Source organism: Lissotriton vulgaris, chromosome 8 (assembly GCF_964263255.1).
Source record: "Lissotriton vulgaris chromosome 8, aLisVul1.2, whole genome shotgun sequence".
In the NCBI taxonomy this organism is placed as follows: domain Eukaryota; kingdom Metazoa; phylum Chordata; class Amphibia; order Caudata; family Salamandridae; genus Lissotriton; species Lissotriton vulgaris.
In genome coordinates, this window is record NC_141696.1 from 231356435 (window position 1) to 231378692 (window position 22258).

The window sequence follows — 22258 nt, forward strand, 5'->3', positions numbered from 1 at the left end:
CCAGTCTAGCTGGTTCTCGCACTGCCTGCTTCAAAGGACTTCAAAGGCTTTTTCTGTGTATAAGAAGGGGCTGTGTCCCCTTCCAAAATGTTCTTGTTTCTGACTTGAATCTACCAGGGGCGGGCGCTGCCCAGCCCCTGGATGCCTGGAGGACTTCTGGGGGGACCCCTCTGCCTTGCCTGGGCTGAGGGGGGGACTTTGCTGAACTTTCTGCCCCCCTAAGCACCTTGAAGTGCTTTTTCTTGGCTATAGCGCTTGGGAGCGCTGGATTCGTCTTTCTTGGCGCAGGGAGTGCTTTGGATTTCCTTTGGCGCTTAAGAGCGCTTTATTCCTGCTCCTGGGAGCGCTGTGGGTCGTCATGTAGCGCTGGGAGCGCTTTATTTACATTGCGAGTGCCCACCTCGCTTATTTGTACTTTTATTTCATTTCGGTATTGCCGATATTCTAAATGCCTCCCCGCCTGCCTAGCTAGAGAGGGGCCGCCGCGCTGCCCGCGGCGACCCGGAAGCGCTTGGCCGGCCGACCAATCCGGTCGCGGCCGGCCGGAAGTCCCGCCCCCGCAGCCCGGGTGCCGAGAAATGGCGACCGCGAGCCCGGGGAAGGAGAGAGAAGAAGAAGGACGAGTGATGGCGGCTGGTCTGCAGGGCTCCCGTGAGCGGAGGGAGCCCTGCAGCGAGAGGAGCGGCCTGCAGACACGAGCGGAGGGGGCGCGAGGCGCATTGCCGGTGCCTGCCCCCACCGCGAGGCTCCCCGAATGGAGGGAGAGCCTCGAGTGCAGCTGAACTTGCAGGCGGGGCTCCGTGGTGGAAGAGGAGCCCCGCGCTGCCCAGAAGAAGAAGAAGCAGCCCGGAGGAGCCCCGCCCAGGAGAGCCCGGTGAGTTGAAGGGCTGGGGGGCTCCGTGTGGACCGGGGGAGACGGGGCAGTGCTGTTGCTGCTCTGTGAGGGGGCAGATGGAGTTTTGTGGTGTCGGGGCACATTACCGGTGCCCGCCCCGCCCCAGTGGGCTGCTAACATGTAGGGCGGCCCCAGATGGCAGCGGGCCGCCCCACCGAAGAGAGCACTGTTGGTGTTGAGCCCTGAGAGAAGCTCGTGGGGGCATTTTGGTCTGTTTGGAGCCCGAGGGGCTCCCTGCTGCATTTCTTTTGCTCGAGTCCCCGGTGAGGGACTCCAACGACCCCCGCAGTTGAGAGAGCCTGTGTGGCTCAGAGGGGCCATATTTTGTCCAGAGCCTGTGTGGCTCCAGCGTGGCGCAGTTTGCGCCTGAGGGCTAGTGAGAGCCCTGCCGCAGTTCTGCATCTCAGCTGCCCAGCAATTAGTGGGCGGCTGCACCGTTTAGGCGCAATTTCAAGAGAGTCCCTGTGTGGGACAGAGAGGGCACAGTGGTGCCCGGCCTTCACAGTTGCCCAGCACTTTGTGGGCAGCTGCCACGTTTAGGCTTTTTGTACTCTGTGACTGGCGCTGCATGGCAGCGCGCCCTGACATTGGACACAGGGCATCTGAGCCCCAACAAGGCCAGTTGGCCTAGGGACTGCCACAGGTAGTGGCTTATGTAGTGTTGGCGCAATGTGATTTCTATGCTTTTTAATAGTCATTGCTAATGTGAGTTTTTGCGCTATTGATTTATTATGCACCTCTGAATGTGTTATTACATCATGTGTGTTTTCTTTCCCTTATTACTCCTCTGAATGTAGGTTTATTGCATCATGAGTAATGTATTCTTTCTTAGACCCCTAAATGTGGTTATTCTTAGGTGGTTGTCTTTTCTACTCCTCTGAATGTAGGTTTATTGCATCATGAGTAATGTATTCTTTCTTAGACCCCTAAATGCTGTGTGATACTTAGGTGGTTCTGCTTTCTTAGTACAGGTGGTCCTAGTAAGGTCCTGGTTCCTGTTACCAGTGGTTACTGGTTGTTATCTTTGATTATTACTTGATATTCTACATTTTATCTAGAAGTGCTATATCTGAATATGACAGTGGCCCTTGTGGCCCTGTCTTGTGTACATAGGGCCCGATTCACAGAATGAACTTAAGACTCAATCCTAAACTTACTACTATTTTGGTATTCACAGAATGCACTTACTACTTTTAGCATTCACAGAATGAACTTACTACTTTTGGTATTCACAGAAGTTAGGATTTTGTCTTAAGTCTGTCTTAAGTCTGTCTTAAGTTTGTCTTAAGACAAACTTAAGACAAAATCCTAACTTCTGTGAATATCAAAAGTAGTAAGTTCATTCTGTGAATGCCAAAAGTAGTAAGTGCATTCTGTGAATACCCAAATAGTAGTAAGTTTAGGATTGAGTCTTAAGTTCATTCTGTGAATCGGACCCATTATCCCTGTGAATATTGCCCGTGCCAGTTGGCACCATGTATATGTGTGATTTTATCTGATGTGTTTTTACAATACAAAAGTTATTTTTATAATAACCTTGTGTGGAGTCTCTTCTGTGGTGTGCCTAGTATGTTGTTGCTGTTGTGCGCTGGTGCAAATGCTTTACACATTGCCTCCGAGTTTAGCCTTACTGCTTGAGCCAAGCTACCAAGGGGGTGAGCAGAGGTTATCTTGGCGTGTGACTTCCTTGCCCTGACTAGAATGGTGGTTTCTGCCTGGCTTTGGCGTCAGCCTTAGCCTACCAGAAATAGCCATTTCTAACAACAGGCTTCTATGAGAATTCACAAGGTCATATTATCAAGCCCATTATCGCAGCACTAGCGGCAGTTTTCTGCCGCTAAAACGGCAACATGTTCTTTGTTCAGCCCATGGTTATTTTGTATTTGGGTTCTGGGGGGAATGTGTCACTCTTCCTTTGTTTGATATAACTCCATGGCATCATCTAGCATTGAAATTTTAACTTTTTGGGGAACATTAAGTTCAGCACAGTATTTGCAAAATGGTTGTTGTCCAAGGTGACATGCCCCACTATTTTTGTTTCTTTTTTGTTTATGTTTTTCATTGTGTTTTCTTTGTTGCTGGATGGCTCCAAATTTGGACTGAAGGGTCTAAACAGGCCAATGTGGATGTGAATAAAGGAAATAAGGACAATTTACATTGGGGTTGTTGCAGTTATATATATTTCTCCCTTTTCCTTGTGCTTTTGTGAATTTGTAGTCCAGATTTGTCATTATACTGTAGTGATTTACTCTTTAGGTCTTGTCTGCTGAATACCATTGATTAATTTACTAATACATTGTTCACATTCTCATTGCTATTGTACTAGAGATCTTTTTTATTTTAGGGGCTTTTGTGGGGCATTGAATGTATTCCAAAATGAGGCTATTTTTTTTGTCTGCATGTTCCTGTTAGTGGCTAGGTTAGGGGTGGCTTCCGGAGTCCAGATCCATGTAGCCAGATATTTTATTTTGTCACGTTTTCCCTATGCGGTTGTCCGCTATTTTTTGTGTCAGTTTGTGTCTGTGGGAGGTGGTTATTTAATGTTTTTCTACAGCTTTTAAGAAGTATACCAGGATCAAGTGCCAATGACGTATTGGCATGGGAAAAAGGAGGAGTGGGCAAAACTAAGCAGACTGGCAATAAAGTATATAGTATGTCCTGTTCAGAGTGCATATCTGAAGCAGGTGTTCAGTGCATCTGGGCAAATGGTCACTGTCAGAAGGACCAAGTTGGGCATCCTTCCTGTCAGTAAACAGGAGTCAGTGCTCCTCTGCCCTAAACAAGGAATTGGTCCTGTTTATATTATAAGCAGCACCCATGTGGCAATGTCACAACCCTCCTCAGACCACAATTGTTTATTCTAATTTGACAGTATTATTACCTCCCTGTCAATAACAATAACGGCATTGGCACATTGAACTTTATCACTTGTACTGAATGTTCAAGGCGTTGTGATAGTGTACCTACGAAGTAGAAATGTAAGCAATGACAATTCCGAAAATGTTATCCTGCTTTGTCACACAAGCAAATGTATGTCAAAAATCATTGTATGTGAAGAGAAGGCAACTTGAGAAACATAAACATGTAAATGGTGGTGTTCCTTACCAGGCCCATCCTGCCCATATGACACCCACTGCTTGCACTTGAGTCGATAAAAGCTATCCCTAGACCACAAACTAAAATATAACATAACATAGGCTTGCTTTACCTACGAGGGTTGTAGGTATGATAGTAGTAATGATGGTTCATAAGATTCTAAGCTATTTTGCAGTTACTATCATAGCTTTAATGCTATACCTGTTTATAGAGCAATGTGTACAAAAGAAGCTTGAGTAATGTCATTAGTGATGTTATCAATGCTTGCTAATAAAACCTACCTGTGAGAGCATCTCGCCCAGTGGACACCTCTTCTTTTTCACAAAAATATGGCCGGTCCGGCTGTGAGATGGCTCCACCGCAGGATCAAAGCAGGCCTGCTGCTGTTTACTTGGGCGGTGTACAGCGGGATAGGGGGTGCATTGAGCACATGATAATGACTTTCTGAACATTGTCTCACATAAAGACCTTTGTTTATTTGGCAGTGATGATAGCGACCCACATGGGGTTGTATCTGGAATTCCAGTCCCAGCATGCCAAGTGAACAGGAACTCACCTGAGAGTGATCATGCAGGATTTGGGGATATACTGGGCAGTACTTGCTTCTCGTCTCTCCTTGCAGTTCGCCTATGAAGAAGGGCGTAAAAAAAAGCCTGAAACGCGTCGGCAGAGAACTGATGGACTGTTTTGTTCACTAAGCAATTATGTGCTTTGCTAATAAAACCTACCTGTGAGAACATCTCGCCTGGATTTAAACTCCTAAATTTACCTGTGATGTAATGTCTTTGTGTAAGACTTTCTGTGTATGTACTACATGGGTCTTGCTTATGGATTCATGTTAACTGAGTATTCCTGTTAAGAATGTTATGATGTGGGGCTCATAGAATGTTTTGTTATGAGATAGGAGTTGAACTGATGTTGGCAGCGGACAAGCTCCTGCATGTTCATCCTCTGGTATTGTGTAGCTCTAATGGTGAAATATATAAATACATTTGTCTGAGTGTGACTCTGGTTTTGTCTCCCAAAAACTATTAGTGATGACTATAGTTACTGTGCATTTCAGCAGCCTCCAAGCTTATGGCTATCTTGTAGTCCAGCTACACGGAGTACCTATTTTCTTACCGCTGTTCCAGGTTCAAGCGGTGATTGATGTCCGCATTTTAATTCTTTTCCTCTGGTGCAGGGGTGAGTGCACCATGCTTATTTGATTATCCATTGCCGTGGATTTCATGCTGCTTATCATCCAATTCAAATTCTGATGCCGATTGACAGAGTGCCGTTGTCCTGGTATGTACTTTAGTGATTTGTTTGATGGTGAGACTGTTTTATGACCTTGACTCTGAATGAGCAAAGTTGTTTCCTCTCTGTTCAACTCAGAGTGTAGTCTGTCCCTGCATCTTTTTAAAGGGTTGGAAGGGCCACCATCTCTTGGAAGAGGATTTGCTCTGTTTCCTCCATCTTGTTAAGTCTGACACAAATATCAAACGTTCTACACTTCGTCACCTCGCAGCCACTGCTTGCCTTTACCATTGATTATCTGCAGGGGACCATATTTGCTGAGGACAATCAGCGTGCTAGTTTGGCTGGCAGAGGTGGCTATGGTAATCTCTTAGAATTTTGTGCACGTATTGATCTGCACACCCATTTTAATCTGTAATTTATATATTTTTTTCTATTTGATGCACATACTTATTTTTATGCTCAGACAGCTGGCGTCGACTTACGGTGTTAATGTACACTGCGAACCCATGAGGAATCAAATCCATGTTTAAGTGGTATTCTCAAAGTAGGCTTCCCCGATAGGCAAGTCACAATTTAATGGTCACTGCCAGAGTACGGAGGAAGAGATGGGGAGGCAGAGCTTTTTCGTTTGCAGGGGCCAAGTTCAGGAACACCCTACCCCTCCATCTGACCAGTATGACGCTCCATATACCATTTAGGAAGGCCTTGACAACCTGACTGTTTATCTTGTGACTGACCCCATCATCTGGTCATGCTCAGGCAAACTATAGGTAGTGGCAAAAAGCGCATTGACGCCTTTTGGGCAACTGTTGCGCTATACAATTCCATATAATATCATATCATACGCACACCGGTCCTTAGAGGATATTTAGTGACTCTCACTCTTGCTCTGTAACAAGTGTATAGCACAGTCAGAAAACCCTTCAGTTTGTACACACCTATTATATAGCATTTATGCACAGCCTTGCAGAAATTCATATAATTCATTATGCATGTTATATAGGTGATATGCATACTTGTTCTATGAACAAGTTAGTCTAACACACGGAAATTGTATAACAGATGGTATAACCGAGGTGTCGTTGCTAAGTATTTCTCAATCATTTCATAAGTTTCTAATGACTGTCGTGTTTCCTTGTTGAGTATTTAACAAACGTTTTTGCCGTCAGTACTGCTCAGTTTTACTGCTCATATACATTAAAAGCTACTACTCCTTCTCCCTAATTTTTGGAAACACCATGTGAGCCACCAGTGTCCGGTGTCCGGTGGGAAGTGTGGTTTGATGCTTTTGAGACTTATCTGTGAGCCATTGGTGCCTCAAGGTTCAGGGCTCAGAGGAAACAATTTTACTGTTACACTTATTGGGGTTTGAGGGAATATCTGTTTGCAAGCACTCACCAGAATTTCCACAGAATGAGGATGAAGATCTCGATTAATACTCCAAAGTGGTCAAGAAACTTAAATTACGTTTAGATAAACAGCCTAGCTAAATAGTTTTGTGGCACAAATTTTTCAAGCGTAAGCAAAGTGCTGAGGAGGATGCTGATGCTTATATTTCTGTGCTTTGGAGTTTTAATGCTAAGTTTCAATGCAACAATTTTTGTGATAAACTCATTAGAGATCTGTTTGTGTGTTATTGTAAGGACAAACAAATTTGACAGAAACTACTGGCACTAGGGTCACTCAATGAGACCATCATGGTGGCCAAAAGCATCGAGATTTCACACATTTCTGTTAGAGAATTTGACGCTAAGCCCATTGAATATGTAGGTGCTGTAAAAGTGGAAAGATCCAGACAGTCAGCTACCTATAGCAAAAAGAATGGGAACTGTTAAAGTTATGAGATATGAGAATTTGCCTGCAATGAATGTCAAGTACTGTTTAAGGTGTGGAAGTCCTCCACATCTTAAGGGAAGTAGATGACCTGCTGCAAAAAAGTTGGTCATTTTCCTAAAGTTTGGCAGAAGAAAAAGAATAGCAAGAAGTTAGTTGCATCTGTAGTTGATTTTGATGCAGATATGTGGGGCATGCAAGGTCTGGTACTAGCAATTGATGATACTGTATCTAACTCATCAGGGCATACCATATGGGGGGACCACAGGTTGATGGTCCTGCCATGTGTGTTGATCTGGTGGCTGACATTCATGTGGGAGATAAGTTGTGGAAGTTCCAAGTGGATTCTGGAGGTAGGATCCCCATGCTAACACATCACCTGTTCACAGAAGTGTGGGGTGATAAATCTTTACTCCCTCCTGACCAGTCTCTTGTTTCATATGAAGGCCGGACAATTGAGCTAAACGGCTATATTGAAGACAGTAATAAATTTAAAGGGAGGAAGATCACAGGCATTGTATATGTGGCTGTAAAGGGTCTTAACATTTTAGGTTGGGTCTAAAAGGGACAATTTGGTATGATCCTCAAACCAGGTGCTAAAGAAAAGGTTCTAGTACTTGAATGTGAGGATGTGGCGCTTTAATGGAGATGTAAATTTCCCACAGTGTTTGGAGAGGAGCTTGGTAAAATATCTTGTTTTAAACAAAAAAACAGGTAGAAAAAAGGTGTTGAGCTGGTTTAACACAAGCTTAGAGGGGGTCCTTTCAGTGTCAGGGATGATCTTGAAAAATAACTCAGAAATCTGTGTGAAAGGGGGATCATTGAGATGGCAGAATCATTACTCTGGCTTCCTCCTATAGTTGTGGCACGTAAAAGGTGTGGCCAATTTAGTGTATGTGTGGATCTTAGATCCTCTCATAGAGAATTTCCGGTAGATTCTCCATCCCTTACCCAGAATTTCTGATTTATATGCATGTACTGCAGGTGCTACCATTTTCTCCAAACTTGATCTAGCAAGTGCCTTTCATCAGGTGGAACTCCATCCATCTACAAGACACTTGACTGTAGGCGTGGGCGGAAAATCCGTTCCGCTCGCGGATTTTGCGGATTTTCGGGAAATCCGCAATCCGCGAGATTTGCGAATTTCCCGCAAAATCCGCAAATCCGCGAGCAGCGGATTTTGCTCGCACTGCTCGCACTGTTAGCGTGAGTTCGCGCCCCGCGAATAAGTGCGAAATTGCAGAAATACGATCTTGACAAAACTGAAAGTAACTACTTACCAGGTTCAAAAGTTCAGGCACATCATTAGTAGCCATTTCCTGCAGTGCTTCCTGAGGGGCCCCTCCAGAGTTCAGTTGCCAGTTGAAACTATTATGTGACCCTGCTCTGAACCTCAGAATAGTTACACATATGCCACAAAGGTCCTGAATTACAGCTAAGGGAGACAAGCAGGAGCCAGGCTGGAAGTTAAAATCCATTAATCAGCCCCTAATTCATTATTGTCAGTTGGGGCAGGGCAGGTGTTGTAACTAATTTTGCAACAATGAAAGCACTTAGCAAGTGCAAAAGATCACTAATCAGGGCGCACTAAGGAAGCAGGTGCCAGCTAAAAAAATATTCTGTGACACATTAATCAGCCCCAAATTAATTCAGGTCACTTGAGGCAGGGAAGGTGTGCTTTGCTTTGCCGAAAATAATGTACACTGGACAACCAGAGGGTGTAGTGATGAAACAGAGGGTGGCATGGGTGGGCCAGAGGGTGGCATGAGTAGTCAGAGAGTGGCAGTGGTGACAGAGAGTGGCAGTGATGAAGAAGAGTGTCCCAAACAGGCTGGACACGTAGAAACAACAAGTTCGCAAAACTTGCGACCCGACAGGTAAGTTCGCAAATTGCGAAATTGTAAAAACCCTCGCGAACTGGCAGAAACACGGGCGAACACAAAAAAAAAAAAATCCGCAAATTCGCGGGAATTCGCGGATTTTGCGGATTGCGAATCCGCAAATCCGCAAAATTCGCGGATTGCCAATCCGCAAAATCCGCTCATGCTTACTTGACTGCATTAATTTCCTACATTGGTACATGTCAGTACCGTAGAATGTCTTTTGGTCTGGCCTCTACAGCCTCTGTCTTTCAGAGAGTCATGTACAACCTGTTGAATATTTGTGAGGGGGGTCCTGGTATTCCAAAATGACGTGTTGGTGTTTGCTAAGAACGTTGAAGCACACAATGCCATTTCCCAACATGGAATAGAGATTTTCAAAGATCTTGGAGTGGTGTTAAAGATGGAAAAATTTATCTGCAAAGAGGTGGGGCATCTGGATCATGCCATTTATGAGGACAGTTTTAGACCCAGTCCCGGTTCATTGTTGGAGCTCCACCTTCTACTGACAAAGTGGGGGTCAAGTCGTTCCTGGGCCTGTGTGAGTTTTATTTAGGTTTTATTCTTGATTTTACCACCATAGTAATGCCGGTTTGTGACTTTCTAAAATAGGTACCACATTTGTATGGTATGAGAAGTGTGATCTGGCGTTTCAACAGATTAAGATCTTATTGAGCCAAAGTGAAGCTCTCAAGTCTTTTGCCCCAAGGTTTCCTTGCTACCAAGTTGGAATTTGGGCTACCCTTACGCAGAAGGATGAAAGCAAGGAAGAACATACGTTACTTACCTGTAAACTGTGGTTCTCCAGTATTGGTGTCTTTCATAGATTCACATGCTTGAATATTCCCCGTCGTCGAAGTGGGAGCCCCACTGTACATAAAATAGCAGTAATATATGCATATATTAATAAAATTATTATAATTATAAAAAATACATATATATATAAATACAGTAAATTCAAAAGTACCATAGAACTGCATAGGCCCATAGAAAGCCTAGGGGAGAAAACTCAACTTGGTAACATATCAGTGTCCTTATGTTTTGGTCCAAATTCCAGCCAATCAGGCTGCAGTTCCCTCTAGAACCTTCTCCTCAGAAGCCCAAGACCTCAGATTTTTGTAGCACAGAGTAACCAAAGTGCCTGAGGAGAAGAGAGCCTCTGAGGGGAGGATGGGAGGGTCGCATGTGAATCTATGAAAGACACCAATACTGGAGAACCACAGTTTACAGGTAAGTGACGTATGTTCTTCTCCAGTATTAGGGGTGTCTTTCATAGATTCACATGCTTGAATAAGAGTAGAAAGCAGTAAACATAATATAAGTCATAAAGGTAACAGTAATTTCAAGCATATAATAGACATATCATATTAAAGAGAGATAACCTTTATGACAGGATGGGGGTAGCAACAGAGGCTCACCTTTAATGGAAAAGATTTCGCAGCACCGCTTGTCCTACTGCTGCATATGCGGCATCTGTTGACTGCAGACAGTAGTGCTTCGTAAAAGTATGGCTGCTCGACCACGTAGCAGCTCTGCAGATGTGTCGCAGAGGTACCCCGGCAAAAAGGGCAGTAGAAGCTGACACAGCTCTAGTTGAATGAGCACGTACTGGAGCTGGAAGAGGCTTGCCAACACGCTGATGACAGAAGGCAATAGTGGAAGAAATCCACCTAGTAATAATTTGTTTGGTAACAGGTTGTCCTTTAGAAGCCGGGCCATAGGCCACGAACAGTTGATCAGATTTCCTGAAGGATGCAGTGCGCTGAGTATAAACCTTGAGGCAACGTTTTATATCCAGAGAATGTAATGAACATTCCCCAGGAGTTTGTGGATCCGGAAAGAAAGTCTTTAAAATGACCGGTTCATTGAGATGAAAATCACTGGGAACATTCGGAAAAAAAGTAGGATTAGTACGTAGTGTAACAGCCTCCTTTGAGAACTGGAGAAAAGGAGGTTGAATTGTGAATGCCTGAATGTCACTGACACGCCTAGATGACGTCAAGGCGAGCAATAGGGCAACTTTCCACGTGAGGAATTTCAAGCTTGCTGAATGGATGGGTTCAAAGGAGGTAGGAGGAGCCGAGACAAGACCAGGTTTAAGCGCCAAGTAGTCGGAGGATGTCAAATGGGTGGAAACATTCGGAAGAGACCTTTGAAAAACTGTTTAATAATTCTAGACGAATATTGTGAGGAAGAGCCATCATGACGGAAGCGGGATAGAGCCGCTAGAAAGACCTTCAGAGTGGAGTGGGAAAGTCCTGATTTTGCAGGGGATAAGAAGAAAGGCAGAATCTGTTCTGGTTTAGCGGTCATCGGATCCAAGGCCTTGGTATGGCACCAGACACAGAAACGCTTCCATTTCAACTGATAGGTTTTAATGGTGGAAGGAGCACGGGCGTGCGCTAACACCTTTCGACAGTCTGCGTCGATGTTCAAACGCGCAAATTCATGGTGCTCAGGTTCCAGGCATGAAGTTGGAGGTATGCTGGATCCGGATGGCAAATCCGCCCCTGCTGCATCGTGAGGAGGTGAGGCAACGGATGAAGCGGAATTGGCTCGCTCTGGGAGAACAAGAGAAGGTCCGGGAACCATGGGAGCCTCGGCCATTTGGGTGCAATCAAGATGACTTGACAGGGTTGAAGCCACATCCTGTGCAACAAGCGTGGAATCAGAGGAAGCGGAGGAAAAGCGTAGCTGAATGCGTTCAACCAGCTGATCGAAAATGCATTCCTGCTCGACTCTCTGTGGGGATGAAGACTTGCAAAGCGTTGGCATTTCTTGTTGGTGATAGTCGCAAAAAGATCTATCTGCGGATGGACCCACTGGCGAAAAATGAACTCCAGAGTTGGTTGATTGACTTCCCACTCGTGGTTGTCCGAGAAAGACCTGCTGAGTGTGTCCGCCAGAACATTGGAAACACCTGGCACATGTATGGCAGTGAGATGAATCTGGTGATGAATTGCCCAATTCCATATCTCCTGTGCTTGTTGGGAAAGCAAAAGGGACCTGGTGCCGCCCTGCTTGTTCAGGTAATGCGTGTTGTCTGTTCTCACCAGCAGAGACTGACCTTGAACGATCCGTTGAAAAGACTTCAGAGCCAGGAAGATCGCCAGAAGCTCCAGGCGATTTATATGTCAAGTGCGTTGGACCGCAGTCCATTTTCCTTGTACCTTCGAGATGTGCTCCCGAGCCCTCCAGGGATGCATCGGTTATAAGCATCAGAGTTGGGGTAGTGTCTTGAAAAGACCGACCTTTTGAAATGTTTGGAGGGTGAGCCCACCACTCCAGAGCCTTTTGGATGCGGGGTGTAAGAAGGATCTTGTCGTTGAACGATCCTGAAATCTGCTTCCACTGCTTGTCTAACTCCTCTTGGATGACCCTCATATGAAGTCTGCAGTGGGGAATCATCTGTATGGCAGAAGAAGCCATGCCGAGGAATGATTTCAACATCCGGACTGAAACGTACAGTTTTGACTGGAGGGATCGTACCATCTGGAGCATATGGTCTTGTCGTTCCTGGGAGACAAAAACCATTGCCAGATGAGAATCTAGAGAGGCTCCTAGAAAATCTCGCCATTGAGATGGGTGAAAGTGTGACTTCTGGCAATTGATGGAAAGGCCCAAGTCTTGAAACAGGGAGAGGCAAGACTGTGTATGCTGGATTGCCAGTTGAAGATTCAGAGCCTTTATGAGACAATCGTCCAGGTATGGATAAAAATGTATGCCTCGTAGGCGTAGAAAGGCAGTTACCGGGGCCATGATCTTGGTAAAGACCCTCGGTGCTGAACGGAGGCCGAATGGTAGGACCTTGAATTGGAAGTGCAGGTGTCCGACTGTGAAGCGTAGATACTTCCTGTGTCTGGGGTGAAGTGGCACATGGAAATATGCGTCCTGGAGGTCGATCGTTGAGAAGAATTCCCCTGGATTGAGGTAATGCAGGATTTGAAGCATGGTTAACATCTGAAAGGTTTTGCAAATGAAGAATTTGTTCAGGGCCCGTAAATCCAAGATTGGACGCCATTCTCCCGACTTTTTCTTTACTAAGAAAAACCGGGAATATAATCCCTTGCCGCGTTGATCTAGCGGCACTACCTCGATGGCCCCTTTTTGGATCATTAATTTTACCTGGGCCAAAAGTTCTTTGAGGTGGGGGGAGGGTGGCCCTGAAGGTAGATGAGTGAGAGTGAATTTTGTGAACTCCAGGGTATGGCCTTTGGAGATAACGTCCAGGACCCATTGGTCGGAGGTGATTTCGGACCATTTGCATCAGTATTTTGAGATTTGACCTCCAAGATGCACAGTTGGCAGACAAAAGGAACTGAGACTGTCACTGTTTTTTGTTGTTTGCGCCACCTCTATAAGTTGTTTTCCGTTGGTATGGTCTGGAGGAAGACTGACGATTCTGGTTTTGGTAAGAACCTCTCTGCCGGTTATCACCGTAGGTATTGTATGAGCGATACTGGCCTGATCCACGAAAAGTAGAGGAGGCACCGCCTCTACCTCGTGCCCCCCGAAAGGGCCGCTTTTTGTATTGGAGAGTAGCCAAGGACTTTGCGGTATCAGTGTCCTTTTTGATCGCCTCAAGAGCATCGTCTACATGCTTGCCAAATAAAGACTCTCCATCGTAAGGCAAGTCGAGGACTTTTGCTAGTACTTCTAGGCGAAATGTTGTAGATTTCAGCCAGCCTTTGGAGCCTCAAGACTGCAGCCCCAGCTAATTGGTGAAAGCCTGTGGATGAAATGTCAAGCACACATTCGATAATTTCAGACTAAATTACCTCTCCCTCTTGGATAATAGCCTGCGCTTCTGCACGGATGGCCTCAGACATTTGAGGAATCAGTGCGGCAATCTCGGACCACATTTGGCGGTCGTAACGGCCCAGAATTGCCAAGGTGCTTGCCGCTCTGACAGTAGTGGCCGCCATTGTAGTAAACTTTTTTCCTATAGAGTCCAACTTGCGGCCTTCCTGATCAGGAGGAGACGTGAGTGGTGTAGCTGGATTACGAGATCTTTTCTGTGCTGCCTGAGTAATAACAGACTCTGCTTTTGGCTGTGACACTAAACAGGCTGGAGCGGACGCTGAAGCCTTATATTTTTTGTCTAATCTGGGCAAGACTGCAGGTACTGAGTTGGGATGTTCCATGAGTTTAAGACCCTCTGACCAAATAAAGTCAATAATTGGAATTGCGTGGGATTGTCTTTGTGAAACGTCCTTAAAATCATACAGGAAGCATTCACTTTCATGTTGCTGTTTCTCGACAGTGAGATGAAAGCGTTTCGCTGCACGCACCATTAAATTATGGAAGTTTGCAATGTCCACTGGAGGCGATGCAAGAGGTGAGGTGGGCGGAGTGGAAGGTGTTTGAGCCCTGTAATTGTCCCACTCATTCATATCGACATCATCGTCGTCATCAGTGTCGTGAGGAGCAGGATCCTCATTGCCAGTGTCAGGTCGAGTTCTCTCCGGTGATGCGGGTGGAACCGGATCTGGTGCCTGTAGGGGTTGAGGTTGAGGCTGGGGAGGAGGTTGTGATGCTGGGGGGGCAGGTGTAGATGGAGGAAGCCTGCGGTTATAGTCATCAAGCATGTGCTGTAAATTTTTGACTAAAGATAAAGGTATTTGTGTAACAGGTTCTGAAGTTACTGTCTCTGCTTTGTCAACAGGAAATAAATCATTCCCACTTTCGACGTATTCCTTTTCGTCACCCTCATCACTGTACTCCTGGCACTTAATGTGCAAGTCAGATGGACTAGATGCCTGTCCAAACAGTTGTTCCACCTCCGATTCATGGCCGGATTCTTCTCCACCTGATTGAAACAATTTTTCAGGAAGACGTGCTCCACTCCTTATTGGACTTATTTGATTGAGAGGCAAAGTCTTCAAGGCAGAAGCAGTAATCACTGTAAAAGTGGTAGCTGAGGCCGGAGGAGGATGAGATGCCGGCGAGCCTGTTGATGTAACAGCAGTAGTCGTATGGCCAACCTGAGGCGCAGAATTTGAAGATTTTTTCGTCGCCGACGAGCTAGCCGTAGACGGAGACGTCGTCGCTGATGGGATGGCCGTTGATGAGGTTGTCGTCGACGTTGATGGGCCCGTCGACGAGCTTCTTTTAGATGATTTCGTCTTCGTCGTCGGTATTTGCTTCGACGACTAAACCGTCGACGGAGTTCGCGTCAACAAGGATTTCTTCGTCGACGGCATCAACTTGACACTCGTCGACGAGATCTTAACAATCGACGTAATGGGTCTCGTCTCCTGGGCTGTCGTCGACGAGGAGATCGTCGCTGATGCAGCAGTGGAAGACATAGAACATGTCGTCGTCGACGTAGAGGTTACAGATTTCGTCGTCGCTGAAGATGTCGACGGGCGCGTCAACAAGCCCGTCGATGAGCCTATGCCGGATTTCTGAGAGGAAGGCAAGGCTTTGGGCGCAGACGTCAGAGAACTAGGTCCAGTAGACGTGCCCTGAAGCAAATCCTGTGGGGAAACAGTCCTGGAGGATTCCAACAGTCTACTCTTCTTAAGAAAAGGAGATGGAACCTCAGTTTCAGACCCACGCTTCTGAGAGGATCTAGAAATGCCTGAAGAAAAACTTTCCACATCAGAAACCACAGACTCTGATGTCTTCAACTTCTGTAGCCACAGAAGGAGACGGGCCTCTCTATCCCTCAGAGTCGTGGGAGGAAAAGTGCGACAGTACTTACAGTTCTTAACCTCGTGGTCTGGGTAGAGACAGTAAATGCATTTACTGTGAGGATCCTCATGGAAAAGGCGCAGTTTACCACAGGAAGGGCAAGCTTTAAACAAAGATTTCTTATTTGAAGACATTTTGAAGAAATAACAGGTAAATTTGAAGAAAAAAACTGAGCAGAGCTCAGGGAGACTCCCTTCACACGACGTGCGGTAGAAAATCTGAGGTCTTGGGCTTCTGAGGAGAAGGTTCTAGAGGGAACTGCAGCCTGATTGGCTGGAATTTGGACCAAAACATAATGACACTGATATGTTACCAAGTTGAGTTTTCTCCCTTAGGCTTTCCATGGGCCTATGCAGTTCTATGGTACTTTTGAGTTTACTGTATTTATATATATATGTATTTTTCATAATTATAATAATTTTACTTATATATGCATATATTACTGCTATTTTATGTACCGTGGGACTCCCACTTCGATGACGGGGAATATTCAAGCATGTGAATCTATGAAAGACACCCCTAATACTGGAGAACTTACTATAGCTTTTGCATCTAGGGTGGGACTGGAGGCAGAATTGCAGTATTCAGTTATTGAGAGAGTGTTGCTGGCCTGCTGCCAGACCACTGAGAAATTCTGCTTGTTTATGTGGGGGGAGAGGTTTTGAGTTGCAAACAGATCACAAGCCTAACACATTCTGAGTGTGGGTGGAAGCAAGTGTTGCTCACCTCGTATTTTAAGGTTGTCTACAAATTTGATACAATTCCAGTTCAATGTAATTCATATTCCTGAGGGAAGGAACATCACAGGGGATTCTTGCTCCCGCTTTCCTTGAAAGACTGAGGATGACAGTGATGTAAAAGTGAAATTTTCACATTTTTTGGGCGAAGATTTTAAAAATTGTCTAGTGGTTTGCCTAGAAATTCTGGAGTTAAAGGTTTGTTCTGAGGAAGAATGGAGGAAAACGATGTCATATGAACAAACTTTGCTGCAAATTATAGACCTAGCCAAGGTAGGTTGGCCTAGGGAGAAGGTCCTTTCACAGTTGTTACAGCCATACTGTAAAGTGAGTGATGACATTTCTGTTGTAGATGGTCTTGTATTACGGTCAGACAGTTAATCCCTCCGCACAGCATGAGAGGGAGTATAATCAGAAATTCTCATTAGGGTTATCTTGGGTCTTCACTTACCAACAGACGCATATGCAATTTGTTTTAATAGCCAAGAATGGACACTGATGTAGATGGCTTTGTCATTTTCAAGTCAGCCGACAAAAGATTAAAGGTGTCAAACCCTCCCCTTATGCACATTGAATGTCCATTTGGATCATGGGTTTAGCTGGTTACAGAAATCAATGACCTTGTAGAGAGGATAAACTGGATGGTGGGTGAGTGCACCAGGTGTGCCAAAAGTGTCAATCTTGACATGGTGAAACCTGTGCGCAGGATGCTGTGGTTCAACAGAAGTACCCCTCACTCCGCCACCATATTCTCTCCTTTTGAATATCCAAGAGGTGGGAAGGCTAATTCCAGTATGCGTCCTGCATGGATGTCAAGATGGATAAGATAGGAGGCTGATGTGGAGTGGTTGATCGGTTTGGTGAAGAGAATTGTGGAAAAACTGGTATGACAAAAGGAAAGGTGTCAAATTGTTTCCAGTCAAAGTTGGTAACTTGGTTCATATTAAGTCTGATGTCCATGTCCAGATAGGAAGAAGTACATTCAGCAGTCCTGCCAGGGTGTAGAAAATTAGTGGGAATGTCATTAAAATTAGTGGTAGACATTGATGTAATCAAACAAAGGTTGTTAAGGTTGGAAACGTGCCGGATGAGTGTGATAAGTGTCAAAATTGATCAGATAAAATGGTTCTAAAGAAAATGTGTCAACCACCCGATGGAGGTCAAAAATATGGTGATCCATCTCAGGATGTTAGTAAACAAAATGGACTTCAAAATGTTGATGATTCATCTCAAGTCATTACTACAAGCAAGAGTTTTATAACCATTGTCAAGCCAAGCAGGTTTGTTTGTGCACATATATGTGTTGTTTCTGCTATACACGTTGCGTGTGTCTGTGTATTTCTTTGCTTTCGGTGTTTTGTGTAGCTGTTTGTGTTGTTCTGGTAGAAGGGAAGATGTGTAATACTTTCTATGTATGTACTACTTGGATTTTACTTCTTAACTCTTTAACTGAGTATTCCAGTTAAGAATTAGGCATGGGCGGAGTTTGCGGAGTTCTGCTAAACGTAACTCTGCGAAGTCAAGAAAATTCTGCAGCGATACGCAGATCTCCACAAGCAGCAGAGTGTGTTACATCGCAGTTCACACTGACTTTTAGCACTGGATGATTGTACCATGCTGTAAAATTAGCGCAAACTGCACCACGCACAGCTCATGAGGGGTCTCCTTCTTTCTGCTGCTCTAGTAGATGTTCTACTCGAGCAACAGCTTTCTCAACGTGAACACGGAGGTTTCTCAACATGAGCAGTAGCAACCATACATGACCGCCTGTGTTGAGAAATCTCACAGAGAAGTGGTTTGGAGTAAGTTTTCCCTCGCTTTTGCTTGAAAAACCTAACATTGGTGAGTGTGACTGAGGAAAAAACTCCTCCTCTGAATTTTTCAGAACTTCACGCGCTAATGCAGAACGTGGAGTGAGAAAAACTCTGAGCGGAGTGGAATTTCATGCCCAGGCCTGTTAAGAATGCTATGATGTGCGGCTCATAGAATGTTTTCTTATGAAATGTGACAGTTGAACTGGTGTTGGCAGCGGAGGAGCGCATGCTTGTTTGTCATCCTTTACAATGTAGCTCGATTGGTGAAATAAGAACATAAATATTTTTAAGAGTGGTACTGGTTTGGTCACCACACTTTTGCAAAGAAATAAATATAAAATGTAAATAATACTAAACATAACTTACCAGTCACCATCACTTACACACTGAGCAGGGTGAACAGCTACAGCTCCATGTCCAGAATTTCAGCCCAACCTGTCTCAGAATGTGACACATACTGCACCTCTCTCTGCTCCACAACAGGTTCCACTCCGCCACACTATATCCCTTGCAGGACCTGCTATCTGCTGCCAATATGAGGGGGAGGTGGTGCAGTACAAAAGGAAGGTCTGCCACCTTCTCCTCACAAGAAGTGTTGCAGGGAGCCTTCAGGAGATGTTGGTGTGTCCGAGGACCCATTGACATCTTCCGTCATGACTTGGGAGAGAAGAGAGGCAAGGAAAACATAACGCTAGCAGGAAGGGGAAAAATAGAAAAAATAAAAGCACAAGGGCAGGTTAAGTAGACAAAAAGTGAAAACAAATTTGAAAAAATGGGAGAGGTAGATAGTAAAAGGGTCAATTCAGAGTGGGGTGGTAAGGAAACACAAGGAAACAGCTTGGAGGAAGCAGGCTGGAGTCAGGAGTATCACATCCATATAAAAATCACCACTCGCATGCATCGCATGTCATGCACTTTCACACTATGTTTAGGATGAAATACACCTTTACAGAATTTTTGTGAGTGAGATGCTTGTGCCACATTCCATGCAATAATGCATAATTCTGTATGCATTTGTGGAATGTCTGAAAAAATGTGCAAGTTACACCCACCCCTAATGAGAAGGTGATGGCTTAACTGTGTCAGAAAATCATTGATTGTATTAATACAGGCTCCACAAGCTCACTTAAGGGGGAATACTATAAAAAAGCATTTTAGTGACCTTAAGAGGAGGGTGAAGGACCACATTTCCAAACACAGATATAACAACATATCACAACAATCATAAATCCTGCAAACCTGGAAGGAATGGATGGTTGTGTAAAAGCAGGAGGGGACCTGGCAAGCTAATTTCCATATTGTACACAAAATCATTAGACATATAATTGATGACCAGCATTTTTTCTAACGTTTCAGACCTAAGCATCTTATGTGATTTTTGCAATGCCAGGTGTGATGTGCATTAATCTTAAATATTATGCCCATGTTGCAAAGTCATCCTGTGCCCTGGTCAACCCCCAACACTTTTGCTGAATGGTACTGGTGGTAACTGACTCTGACTGACCCTGGGCTCTGTCTAAATAGGCTCAGGGCCAGTGCTATTCTGAGAGAGACACATTGAATACAGTTAAAACACCTACATACACTAGTGTATACAATGGTATGGTGGGGCACCCCTGTGATTGGCATGGCCTGTCCTATAGGCCCCTAGTATATAATAGGGCAGGGGGATTGAAACTACCTAGAAGTCCCTGGTACCCTAGGGAATGGCAGTTTAAAGGCCAGCAGCTCTTTTTGCACTTGCATGTGTGCCCTGCTGAAGGCTGGGGTCAGTTTAAAAGCAGCACTGGGTGCCAGGACTGGTTTTAAAAAGTAAATTGTGCCCAAACTCGACGTTGGTGTTTGAGGCACTTAAAAATGGATAACCTACACTGTTTTGGCATATCAGGGACCCCCACTGTCTCCCCTAGGTATCCCAGGGGTGGGAGGTCAGGTATGTATAAGGCACACCCTTATAAAATGAGTTTCTATATGCCTGGGTAAAGTGAAATTGCACATTTCACTCCCCCCATTGTGGTAAAGTGCTGCTCAAGTTCGACTTTGATGCTAGGAGCACTGTGGAGGGAGAATCTGCAATATTTCTACAGATTCAAAACCCCTAAAGTCTCCCCTAGTTGCACCTGGGGTGGGGTTCCTGTAGATAAAAGGCAAGTACCTATAAAATATGTTTTTGTAAGTCCTGGTGCTGGAGAAATGGTCCAAGTCATTTTTCCCATTGCAAATCCCCTGTTACATAGGTTAACATGGTAGGAAGTTGTTGGTTAATAACTCTTGATAGGAAAGGGCTAGAAATGCCATTCAAAGACTTCCCAGATTGGTATTCATAAATCCAACAATATCATACTGTTGAATTTCTCCTAAAGTGTACATACAAGAAGTTATAAGACTTTCTTGTTTGTGAGTCCAAATTCAGCCTTCCAGTGGTCTGCCCTGATTTGTCAGAGTTAAGTGGATTAGCCAGGCTGCCTTGTAGAGGTGCTAAAGAGCCCCTGGGGTTGACCAGCTCTAGTGTGTTGTTCCATAGGAATGCCAGGCCAGGTGGAGGAGTCATAAACTATGTTCCTCAAAGATGAGAGCAGAGGACAGTGTCATTTGCAACTCTGAATTTCCACCTTAGGCAGATGGCAGAATTAAGGAAGGTATGAGCAGATGCAGGGGGGAGAGTCTAAGTAAATTAACCATCCTAGGGGTGTGCTTAGCCAACTCTTACCCCCTTGCTGGAAAATCAGCCAATATGGATTTGGAAGATTTGATGCACTCTGGGACAAAATAATGCCAAAATCTACAGGATGTGGTCATATCTTGGAGGAGTTACCCTGCTCCCATTGGTCAGAAGTGACCTCCAGTTTGACCCAGAGAACTTGGAATAAGTATCTGAGAGGGACAGAGCCCTCCAGATCTGCTGCTTGAAACTTACTGAAGCAAGAAGAGTCCTATTGAGAAGTTTTGCTGGGCAAAGATTTCTAAAGCCTGACCTCTGAAGACTGAACCATCTGAAACTACAGCCCTGTGGATTTTTTCTAGCTGGAAAAGAACTAAAGAGTGGTGTCCCTGAAAGCTACAGGTTAAAAGAGCTCATCTGGAAAATCACCAACTAAATCTACACCTTGGAGAACCATCAGTGGATTTGCAAGGGTTTTGTACCAGTGGATTGTGGGAACTGTGGGAACTGACGTCCTCAACTTTCAAGTACCATCATGGAGCTTCCAGACCCTTGTTTGATTCAATCGGGGTGAAGGGCGGGTCCACGGCGAGGGTCAGTTTGGTGCGGTTAGCTACACGCCGCCTCGCCGCCTCGCTTCCCCGGGACTCAGCCTCCTGCCAGCTGCCAAGATCCATTCAGGCGCTGTTACCCTCGCCCTGGACCGGCCTTTCACCCCGATTGAATTGAACGAGTTACAGATCGTTTAACTGGACCGCGCCCCTGGACCCGCCTGGATTCACGTCCTTACTTCACCCAAATCAAGTTCTTCAGACACGGGTGCGCCGATCGGCTCTCCAAGCACCTGACACCCAGGGTGCTGCCATTTAGCACTCTACTAATTTGACAACCCCGTCCTGAAGACGATCCCTAATAAAGAGGATCGAAACGCCGTCGACTCCACAGCACAACCCTTTGGCGTATTTCTGCTGTATGGCTCATTACAAAAATGGAAAATAATGAATGCGATTGATGTAATTTGTTATTCTTTTGAGCCACCATTGTATATATATATTCACTTTGCGCCGCTCACGCTGTTCACCTTGATCTCCTGCGTCGTCACATATTTTCACTTTGTAAATAACACTAGACACCAAGTGCCTTCGGGTTGTCACATGATTTTCTCTATACAGTGCAGCTATAACTGTATATTCCTATGTAACTGTATGTGATACAATTTGGTGATTAACAACCGTAATATAAACCAATTGAGTCTCCTTGATTCCTGCTTCTGTAATGCTTCCTACATACATGAATACCTGTCTTTGAATTAATACCTGTTGGGATATTGTTTCTTACATATATCAGATAGAACCAAGGCACCCTAAGGCAAAAAAAGGCTGGATCCAACCGGCACCCAAGAT